General features: G+C 30.6%; 2 long non-coding RNA genes across 5 annotated transcripts; one reads left to right on the top strand and one right to left on the bottom strand.

Annotated features, from left to right (window-relative positions):
* Positions 1-62: 62 nt before the first annotated feature.
* On the top strand, positions 63-7,084 carry LOC141447012 (uncharacterized). 4 transcript variants are annotated; one of them, XR_012454066.1, is made up of 6 exons: positions 63-1,519; positions 1,752-3,918; positions 4,173-4,268; positions 5,676-5,766; positions 6,253-6,429; positions 6,776-7,084. It is a non-coding gene; the product is annotated as an uncharacterized lncRNA (long non-coding RNA). The 4 variants fall into 4 exon arrangements; XR_012454065.1 differs by having other exon boundaries at positions 5,676-6,429; XR_012454067.1 differs by lacking the exon at positions 5,676-5,766.
* Positions 7,085-9,130: 2,046 nt separating this feature from the next.
* Positions 9,131-11,042, bottom strand: LOC141447013 (uncharacterized). The gene is made up of 2 exons (XR_012454069.1): positions 10,630-11,042; positions 9,131-9,349 (listed from the first exon to the last, which is right to left on the bottom strand). It is a non-coding gene; the product is annotated as an uncharacterized lncRNA (long non-coding RNA).
* Positions 11,043-12,101: the final 1,059 nt, after the last annotated feature.

The raw sequence follows: 12,101 nt of genomic DNA on the forward strand, positions 1-12,101 counted from the left end.
AAAAGCTCCGGGCGCTAATGACCTCAGCTGTTGATGCGCCAAAAAAAAAAAAAAAAATTAAGTGGAGTTAGGGAAAGCCTCACGATACAGTCTCACTTTTTAGTGACACCTATTTTCCATAGAGTGTCTAGTTGCCTGATTAGGGCTTTCATTAAAAACTTTGATTATCAATAAAAGGAACTGATGTTGGCAAAAAGGTTAAGATTCTTAGGCAACTGGTAAGCCTCTTTTGGCTGAGGTGCTGTGGGGGTATAGGTACCGTCCCGCTATTGTAATTTTAATGATAGGCAATTTGTAGAGAGACAGTTACGATGTATTCTACCAGAAATCAATCAGCTATTGAGGGTGCAACTGGTGGGGTGTATATTTATTGTGAGGTTTTCGCTATTAAGATTATTGTCTATTTGACCTGATTACCGCTATGTGACGAATAAGCGGGATTGAAACTGTGTTTAAAAAAAGATCTGCACTTCTACATTTGCTTCTATACCAGGACGAACTGAAAACAAGGAATTAGTGTGTCTACATCTTCTTCTCTTATTTGAAGGATTACTCTTTCTATCAAGTTTTACAAACCTGTGGATAGAAGAGTATTAATTACTAGTCATTCCAAACACTCTATGCAAAAGGCATATAATGTTCTACATAAAACTGGATTTTAAGCTTTATAGGGTAATTTTCCTCGCTTGTTGTACCAATATTATTGTCTCATAATTATTAAAATAGTTTCGTAAGATTGGTTGGTTCTATTATACATAGCTTGGGAAGAGAGTGGAAATTATAAATATATTATTTTGATATTTGCTCTATTTAAATCAAAGGATAAATCAGAAATTGAAGTCCTTATATTTAAATTAAAGAAATTGGGCAACCTAATTAGAAATTCTGTACATTCTGTTCTTACTTTAAAATTAGGAATGGAAAAAAAATAGACATTAAGGTCATGCCAATGCTATCTAGCGGCGATAGCATAAACTAGATGCAATTACATTGAAACTAGTTCCAGTGATCACCACTAGGTAGCATGAACATGTACTTTGACACTATTAAAATAAACAAATAACCTCAATCAAACAACTGTCCGGTGAGACAGTGGGGTATTAAGGTTACTTGGTTTTGTCCAAACATTATCTTTATCATGTAGCAACAGTTATAATTTGTCTTATTTATTAAATGTACTTTACCTACGTTAATAAACATTTTATATCGTCAGTATTTTAAAAAGAAGTTTACTTCTAAAAAAAATGTACGTGTTTAAAATTCAATGTTTACCTCATAATTTGATTTTTTTTTTATTCATGATGATAGTTTTAAGTTGACTGATGCTGCTGTAACTAAGTCACTGAGAACTTTACATACCTTAGAAAGTCTTCATTATTTCGTTTCATAAAAATGTTTCAATGGTCATAATAAGTAGGTAGATTTAGTTCGTAACATTTTAACAATTTTTGGTCGTCTTTATTACTGTAAAAGTAAATTGCTAATTACGCTTTTGTATTTGGGAATCATGAACTTCCACGTAAGTATTCACATTTCTCTCATTTAAAGGGGAGAGTAATCTCCACGAAATTTAAATTAATAATGTAAAGCTTAATAAAGTCCTAGAATTATGGACCTTAGATTTGCAAGGTTCGCACTAGTAGTTTTAAATTCTAACTTATTGAAAATTGATTTTTTTCTAAATATTTGTAAATTATAATGAAAACAGTTGTATAAATAATAGTTTATATAATTTTTATTTTTGTTCTCAGCGTTCTTTCGACATTCTAATGGTAATTCTGAACTAGTTCAATTCAGATAAATGGCTGGGTTGATGACATTGATGACATTTTATCCTTTTTAACAAATTTCAACTCCAACTGCAAGAGTAAGTACATGTTTTCAGCCTATAGCATGTTGTTTCTCAGTTAGGATATTATGTCGTATTAACTAAAGATAAATAATAAAGTGTACAGTAATAGATTAGATGCCTAGTAACTGCAATGATTTGCCTAAATTCAAACTATCCAAAAAGTACATGAACTTAGATTGAGGTTTTTTTAAAAAAAGTGCATTTGCTTACACTTTTAATGATTCTCTATCATCTTAGGGCTTTTTAGTGATCAAAGTGGTTTACTGAAGTGAATTATTAAGTCATAAACTAATGTTTATGTTTGTAAAAAAAAGATCATTTTCAAAATAGATCGCCCAATCTAGCATTGCCTTTAATATTATTTAACAAATGCAGAAACAGCTGGATTAATGTGAAATAAAGAAATAAATTCAACTTTTTCCAATTGTTTTTACTTCTTACTGTTGAAAAAAGATCGTATCTACATGTATATTGTAACATTCGCCTTAATAGAAAATTAAATTCATAAATCTATAAAATAAAGTTCGAGAAGTGTTAGATCTATGTCGAAGTGAAGTAACGAAAACCACAAGATTCCAAGACGTGGAAGTTGAGTACGATAAGCTTAATTCGCTTGTACAACGAGTGAAACCTGAACACGAAGTTCGCTACTTATATTACATTAACAGAATTAACTGAGAAGTCATTAAATCAACAGATTTAGATTTAATAAAAAGGAACCTTATTTACTGATATTAAGTAACCTATGTACGTACGTATTACATACCATTGTTTATGTATTTTGGAGGAATCGTTTCATATTTTTGTTATTGTTGTTCTTCGTATAATATTGCCGGTGTAAGAAAAAGTAACAGGGTGACAATGTGTGTATATCATAAATTTTAAGGCTTGAAACAAGTGTGAAATATATCGAAACTTTGGTGTTTATACATGATGGTGATTTCGGCAATTCAGAAGAAAACTTATAGGACTGATAAGAAGTTTCTAGCTCTGTATTTCGCTGGTAATGGTTCTTGACTATTTCGTAACTAGAATGAAGAGGGTAGTAGTGCCTACAAGCAGGAGTAGAATGAGAAATACTTGCTGGAGCAAGTGTTGTGTGAACAAGACCTTTCCTTTTGTATCGGCTTTATTTTGTAAGGTAAGGTATTTTGCTTATCTTTGTCACTTGGCCCTTTAATTTTTCACTTTTACTTTAATATCCACCAAGCACTCGTAGCAATTCAATTACTTTTTCTTGCTTGTAATAATTACAAGGTGTTACGATCAAGTAGAATGTTATTCAGTTTTTTCAACGGATTTATTTGTTTTAGATAAATGTTTTTACGAGTCGTCAGTCAAGTTTCGTGTGTGTTGAAAATCAATAATGAAAAATTCAAATTTTGATATTTAGTTTAATGGCTCTTTTTGGCGATCTAACTACAAATTTACTGAATCTGATTTTTCGTATGTTCTCTAGAACCGCATTTACAATTTCCTGTAAACAACGACTTTCATTATGTTAATTTGATCTAGAGCATGTATTGAAACATTTCTCTCGAAAAATTGATTAAAACTAAAAACTCTGTAATAAATAAATGACAGCTACAGCAGCTGGTATGGAGCAATCTGTACTTTGACAGAAATCATCGGGTACTTACTACCTTTCCAATTGTCAACAATGAATTCAGTCTCCTCAATCAAAAATCTTAAGAAAAATAGTAAATGCTCTAAATAGTTCCATTGATCTTAGCATTCATAATGACCTCAGAATCTTTTATCCTCCATCTAGCGAAATCCTTTCTTTGCAAAATTATTGTTATGTGCATATCATTGTTTTACTTTAATTATAGTCCCTTTTATTTAATCTTATGAATAATATTTCATCAATAGTTAAATGTGTTTCTTTACTTTTGTAAATTAAATGAAATAATTTTGAACAAAATTGAACTTGAAAAATCGTTTATATTGGTTGACTCGAGAAGTGTTAGTTCTATATCGAAGTGAAGTATCGAAAACCACAAGTCAAGATTCTAAGACGAGGAAGATGAGTACGATAAGCTGAATTCGCTTGTAGAACGTTGCTTGTAAGTACGCCTAATTCATGTTAAAATAATTCAATGTTTTACAATGCTACGTATACGTTCTAAAGATTGATCAGGTTAAAGATTAACTAAACTAAGATGAAACTAAAATTTCAGCATTCATATTTATTTCTTAGGTTTTTGAATGATACAAATTTATCTTAAACAAATGGTTGCGATTTAATTTTGTAGTAACATTGAATAGAATGCTTTTCTAATTTAAGCTTAACTCTATTTCATTGAATAATGATTTTCAGATTGAAAACAGCCAATACTGTGAGCCAATAACTGCAAAACCATCTATCAACTGAAATGGAAATAAAAAAGACGCTGAGAAAACATCAATCAAATGAGTAAGTACAAACAACTTTTGTTATGAATCAATTACTTAAATAATGTATTATTTAGGTGTATGTAAATTGCATGTTTGTATCACAATCTTATTAAATGATTTTTTGACTTGAAGTGAAAATAAAAAGTATTTTAGTAGGAAAATAAATGAAAACCTTTAGTTTGAAAAAAAATATTTATTTGCATACCTATTTTGTTTTTACGTAGACTCCATATATTACGTCCTATTATACAAAAAAATATACATATAAATCAATAAAATACAAAAATTGTAGCTAAAAAAACCTAGCAGAAAAACTTAAATTAGAAATAATGAAATTAAGGTATAAAAATTAAATAAAAATTAGTTCCAAAAAATCCGTCAAAAGGCGCCACTTATCAGGCAGGTGAAAAAATAGTTCCAGGTGTAGCCACTAGATAGCTGTGCTGTAACCTTTCTCTATATTATGCGCCAGCAACAAAAATTCTCGTCAGTACGACTTAGATAGCGCAGGGATAGGATCGCTCGTCGCTCCTAACAATGTTATTTAGTCTAGTCTAAAACTCATCACGTCTCTTCCAAAGAATCATGATGTTGGGTAGATGTTATCGCTTCGACAATCGAAGAGCAACTATTTTCTAGGTTAGAGAGGTAAACTGGAGTCACAGTAAAATAAGTGGTAACCAACGTCGGGTTAATTGTAAGCAGTTATAACTTCCAAAGACACTATCTGAGAGAGAATAGTGAAGCTAATATTCCACAAAAATAAGGATACTTTAAGTGCGAAATTGGTTGAAAAACAAGTAAGTTTTAAATCTTACATAAAATTGCATGTTCATGGCTCGAACACCTCCAAGTTCACCGGTTTTCTGTGCTCAATATTTCTATGCAATATAAAGGATAAATGATAAATCTCTTTTAGCTCCTGCTTTTTACTTTTCATTTTGCTCCCCTTCCTCTGCAGTCTTTAATTATTTATTATTTCACAGAATAATTAAGATGTTTAAAACCATTTTCTCTACATAGGTATTTGATAAATTATCAGATTATGCCATTAAAATTATATATAAAAGAGATAATATGTTCGGTTAGTCTTATATATGCTAAAGGGAAGTGTGCTAAATTACTTTTGTTCTGGCTTTGCATTATGTAATACCAACCTGTAACATAATGTTAATTATGAGTTTGATTATGAAACTTACTCAGATTAAATCTCTTTTACAACATTTCAATTTCTATGTGATAAATATATCTTCCAAATTGGTTATTCTGTTGTAATGTTAATTGTTTATTTCGAAGTCTTGGATCCCTTATAGTGGACTGTTTTAGAGGCTATGCCTCAACTTCATCTTGTGATTCAGTGTCAAAATTGCATTAAAAATTAAAAGTTATGGGTTTTAAAATGTAGTATGTTTTTCTCTCCACCCAGTGCCTTTGCTCAAGGACCCTTTCTACCCTTCGCTGGCTATTCTTGATCATGGTCCTTCTTTACATCCAGCAGCACTCCCACATAAGTTGAGGTAATTCACATCTAATTTCTACATTTCGTTCATGAAACAAATCAGGAAATCTTCGAAGGTACCCTGTTAATTTGTAGAATTCTACTTCAGGTAGTCTTAACTATTATTTATTGCATGTAATTTGAGATAATTTGCATCCATTTCTACTTCTACATTCCATTAAATAAATCAATGATGAAATCTCCATACTTACCATGTTACCTTATGGAGCTGATCTTCAAGTTATCTTATCCATTATTGATTACATCTAAAGCATTTTAACATCAATTAAACCTTTATTCCGATAAATTAAATATTTTCCTTTGAATCTGAATAAAGAGTTGTAATTTTGTGCAATAGATGGTTTAAATTAGATTTTCCGAGTTAGTTGCAGAATGGTTTAATTTGTTATAAACAGAATTAACTAAGATTTTGTTTGTAAAATGCTACCGTACTACAATAAGTGAATGAAATTCAAATCATTTACTAAGGTTTTAATACTTTCAGCCCTTGGCCGACTCGCAGCTCAGTAAAGCTGAGACATAATCTAAAATGATTACTTTTGAGGGCATTTCTTTTAATGCTGCAGCACTTCCGTAAATAAGAGGTGATTCCCATCCATGTCTATTCCTGCAATATCCAAATAAGGAAATCAACCTACCACTCTGTGTTATTGTCTTCCAGGTAATCTCATCCATTATTTATTAACACTTCAGCATTTTTACGTGATTAAACCTTTTTGTTCATATATTCCTGTAGAATCGGAATGAGTAAAGTAAAGATTCTGTGTTAAAGAAAGTTTAATTTGATTGGAAAATTGAAAGGTACAAGAACAAAAATGACGTGTTTATTTATAAAATGTTTATTTCACTTAAAGGATTACAGTAAACTGCTATTTTGAAATGAATAAGTTCATATAATTACTAACACAATGTTTTACTTAACATTGATTTTCAAGGAAGTTGAGTTAGATTTGTAGGACGATTCAGTAGCCGAACAGTCTATCTCATTGTATAATGTTATTTTTCAGAGTTGAAACAGGCGCAACTGGAGTGCTTCCTGCAAGAGGTTCATCGAATTAAGCCAAAATGAAAAAGACGTTGGAAAACACCTATCCAACTGCAACTCTTCCAATTCTTTTATTATTTAGTCGATTATTTGTAAAAAAATAATATTTGAAGTTTGAAAATGTAATGTAAATTTTAATTTTATTATGTAGGTAATTTTAAGGATCATTACCTAAAAGATGTAATTGAATTTAAAATGTTTTTGTAATACGAAAGAAAAAAAATGTATAATTGGTAGCAAAATAAAGAATTATCTATAAATTATTAAAAAAGTCATTATGTATTTTCTCTTTTCCCATAGCCTTCTTATTTTTATTATATTTGCGAAAAAACAAAGTTAAAAAAGTCTAAAAATGATAAGAGGCAAATAAAGTAATGCACAGGTACGTATAAAACTGAAAATTCTGTTTACATTAAACAAAAAAAATTAAATAAAATAATAATAGTACGAAAAAATGGCGTCAGAGAGCGTTGAAAAGCAAAAAAAGTTGAAAAAATTGCATCAGAGAGACGTAAAACAGAAAAAAGAAAGATTAGTTCACATATTTGCCACCAGGTAGCAGCACCTACTAAACTTGTTTACAATGTAAACAAAATATAGTTCATATGTTTGCCACCAGGTAGCACTGAAACCTTTTTATATACTACTGTCAAACAAGATGTCTCCTCAGTACGACTGCAGAGTCGTACTCGTGAGGAGGGGGCTATGTCGCTCGTCGTTCCAAAAATATGTAATCTAGTCAAAACACCTCTCTCTACATATACAATTCTTGATAATATGCCATGTGTTATGGTTAGGAAGATGCGTTCACCTCGACGGTCGGAAGGCGAATGTTCGCCCCACCCGGCCCGGCCCGCGCGGCGAACTTTCTTATATACCCTCTAGATGGCGTCATATCACCATGACAACGGGCTCCCCCCTACTTTTAGTTCCACCAGCTGTCACTAGATCGCTCGCGCTGTCTGTTTTACCTCTCGTAGCCTTCCTTGCACACTCTCAAGACTTTGGCAGCCATTGTTGTAACCTTGCAAACTTCTTCCACACTCTCACGACTTTGGCAGCCATTGTTGTAACCTAGCTATCTTTTTACACACTCTCTAGACTGCGGCGGCCATTTTTATAACCTTGCTTAATGCTTCTTACACACTCTCTAGACTTTGGCAGCCATTGTTGTAACCTTGCAAACTTCTTACACACTCTCTAGACTTCGGCGGCCATTGTTGTAACTTTGCCTAATGCTTCTTACACACTCCCACGACTCTGGCAGCCATTTTTAACATTTTTTTTATATCTTCTTTTAATTTCTACGCAATTTTTTTATTTATTTTTAAATTTTTCTTATTATTGAGAGATTAAAAGGGAAAATAAATACAATACTGTTATAATTAAATCGTTTATTATTTATTAATTATTTATACATTTTTTAACAATAAATTTTTATAAAATCTTTACAACCTTAAACTCATATTTAACCACGTTGGTGACTCACAAGACTTATATAGGACCACCTTACAACCAATTAAACCACATTGGCGACTCACATGACTTGTATAGGACTTCTTTTCACCCATATTTAACCATGTTGGCGACTCATAAGACTTATACAGGACCTCTTTAAACTCACATTTAACCATGTTGGTGACTCTCAAGACTTATAAAGGACTTCCTTACACACAGTTCTAACCAAGTTGGTGACTCACATGACATATAGGACCGCCTTACACACACTTTTAACCAAATTGGTGACTCACAAGACTTATATAGGACCACTTTACACTCACTTAAAACCAAGTTGGTGACTCACAAGACTTATATAGGACCACTTTACACTCACTTAAAACCAAGTTGGTGACTCACAAGACTTATATAGGACTACTTTACACCCACTTTTTAACAAGTTGGTGACTCACAAGACTTATAAAGCACCACCTTACACCAACTTTTGACCAAGTTGGTGACTAACATGACTTATAAAGCTAATAGCGAGTGTAAGATAGTCCTGTATAAGTCTAGTAAGACGCAAACAGGGTTAAATATGAGTGTAAGTTGAACCTATATTAGTCTAGTGAGTTTCTAACGTGGTTAAATGTGAGTGTAAGATAAACCTATATATGTTTATTGAGTCGCCAACATTCTTAAAAGTGAGTGTAAATTGTTCTATATAAGCCTAGTGAGTCATCAACTTGGTTAAATTTGAATGAAAATTGTTCTATGTTGGCCTAGTGAGTCGTCAACATGGTTAAATGTAAGTGAAAAATATCAATTAACACATTAAATGGAAAAATCTTTTGTTGAAGACTTTATTCAGCAAAAAAAATTATTCCTTTTTTTAACATGCAACTTTTAATTTTGATAAAAACATGCATATTACTTGTAATAATTACATACCATTTTTAATAGATTCCTAACCAAATTAAATGCTATATACTAAATATGAGAATATTCACACTGGATTGATGTTTTACGTCTTTTTCACTGGGGCTTCCATTGTTGGACACTTCTGCAGGCAGTACTCTGGAAACCCCAGTATGTAATCCTGAAAATCAACATGGAAATCAATATGTAATAAATAATTACAATAAATTATTTATTGTAATTCAAATAATTTAAATGTATACCTAATATTAAGAAGCACGAGAAAAACATCTATAACAATTTATGTAAGTTATAAATTAAATAAACACTATGATTAATCTAAAGAATTGATCTTTTTTTAAAAAACCTAAATCTTACGTTTGTCACTAATTTAGCCGTGAATCGCGATTACGTTTTACTAAACGATAAACTTTACTACAATACTGACAATTTTCTTATTATAGAAATGAAATTCGCAAATAACAGCTCAAAATATTAAAAGACATTGCTGTCTGAAAATAGATAGGTTGAAATGAAGTGGTGAAAATACGTAGATATTTGACACTAAGGGTACGCTACTCCGAATAAGTTGCCCCATTAACTAAAGTATGTCACATATGTAAAAAATGATTAATGAACTTTAAGCGGAAACAAAACTGAAAAGAATTTACTCGGAGTAACCTACAAGATCGATTAAAAGCCTACACAATCTAAAAGTTAATCAAACTTCAAAAATAACATTCATAACTTAGTTTAGTCGATGCACTAATGAGCTACACTAACGAATTCTATTGAGAGCATTCTCGAATTCTCGTCACAATACGTGTTGAAATTTTCTTGAAGTTTTAGTTTATGTAGTATAACGTAGTAAATAATAGATAAGAATACTTGAAGAACAGTTCCACAATTAAAGAATCTAGTTAAGTTTATTATCAAAATAGAATGGATGCGAATTACCTCATAAATACGATCATACTTGCTGGAAGCATAGAAGGATCCTTCAAAATAATGAAATAAGTGAAATAATGAAACCCCATCTTCCTATTTAAAATACTTGACTTATTTGTTGCAAAAAGTTCAGTTTTGAAGAAGTAAAAAGACCAACCAAATTATATAATTAAATATTCTGAATGGGAAATCTGTATAACACTAATATTTATGACTTAATAATTCACTTCAGTAAACCAATTTGATCCAAAAAGCCCTAAGATGATAGAGAATCAATAAAAGTGTGAGCACAAGAACTTTTTTCTTTTTTAAAAAAAACGTAAATCTAAGTTCATGTACCTTCTGGATACTTTGAATTTAGGCAAATCATCACACTTTCTAGGTATCTAATCTATTACTGTATACATAATTATTTATCTTTAGATAATACGACATATCTTAACTAATATCTAACTAAGAAACTAATATCTTAACTGAGAAATAGCATGCTGTAAGCTGAAAACATGTACTTACTGTTGCTGTAGGAGTTAAAATGTGTTATACTGGATAAAATGTCATAAATGTCATCAACCCAGCCATTTGTCTGAATTACACTAGTTTAGAATTATCATCAGAATGTCGAAGGAACGCTGAGAACAAAAATACAAATTATATAAACTATTATTTAAACAACTGTTTTAATTATAATTTACAAATATTTAAAAAAAATCAATTTTCAATAAGTTAGAATTTAAAACTACTGGTGCGAACCTTGCAAAATGCAAGGTCCATAATTCTAGGACGTTATTAAACTTTACATTATTAATTTAAATTTCATGCGAGATTACTCTCCCCCTTCAAATGTGAGAAATGTGAATATTTACGTGGAAGCTAATAATTCCCAAATACATAATCTTAATTAGCTATTTACTATTGTAGTAATAAAATTACTAACCTGTTACGAACTACATCTACCTAATTATGACCGTTCAAACATTTTTATGAAACAAAATAATGAAGACTAAGATCAACTTTTTAAAATTACATGCATACACTTAAAATGCATCTAATATTAACTGTCTTGGAAACACTTCTAATCACATCAACTCGTAATTAAAAGTAAAAGTATACACAAAAAATGTTGCTTATCTGTAAGTCCTTAACGCATTAATGATGCAAAAACAAGTTTTTTAATTTCCTAGGAAGTTATCGCTTAATGCACATATGTAGATAATACAATCAGTTTTCTAGACTAGAAAACTATTAATCATAAATATAAAAACCATCAAATTATGAGGTGAACAGTGAATTTTAAACAGGGAAATTTTTTTAGAGGAAAACTTCTTATTAAAATACTGACGATATAAGATGTTTATTAACGTAGGTAAAGAACATTTAATGAATAAGGTAAATTATTACTGTTGCTACATGATAAAGAAAAAATTTAGACAAAACCGAATAACCTTTTTAACCCCCAACCATAGACGACAGTTGTTTAGTTAGGTTATTTAAGGTTTATTTTAATAGTGTCAAAGTACATGTTCATGCTACCTAGCGGTGATCACTAAAACTATTTCTATGTAATTACATCTTTCTAGTTTAAGCTATTGCCGCTAGATAGCATTGGCATGACAACACGTTTACTTTTTTACCATTCCTAATTTTAAAGTAAGAACAGAATGTATAGAATTTCTAATAAGGTTGCCCAATTTCTTTAATTTAAATATAAGGACTTCAATTTCTGATTTATCCTTTGATTTAAATAGAGCAAATACCAAAATAATATATTTATAAATTCCACTCTTTTTCACAAGGTATGTATAATAGGATCAACCAATCTTATGAAATTATTTTAATAATTATGGGACATTAATATTGGTATACAAGGGAGGAAAATTCTTAATAAATCTCCATATTTCACTATTTACAAGTAATGTAACTAAAATTTCCATAAGTAAATCAATAAAAGCTAACGATTTTTATAAGAAGTTGAAGATGTGGAGTAA

The sequence above is a fragment of the Rhodnius prolixus genome, unplaced genomic scaffold, assembly GCF_049639745.1.
Source record: "Rhodnius prolixus isolate KJV_2025 unplaced genomic scaffold, Rpr scaffold_7, whole genome shotgun sequence".
Lineage (NCBI taxonomy): Eukaryota > Metazoa > Arthropoda > Insecta > Hemiptera > Reduviidae > Rhodnius > Rhodnius prolixus.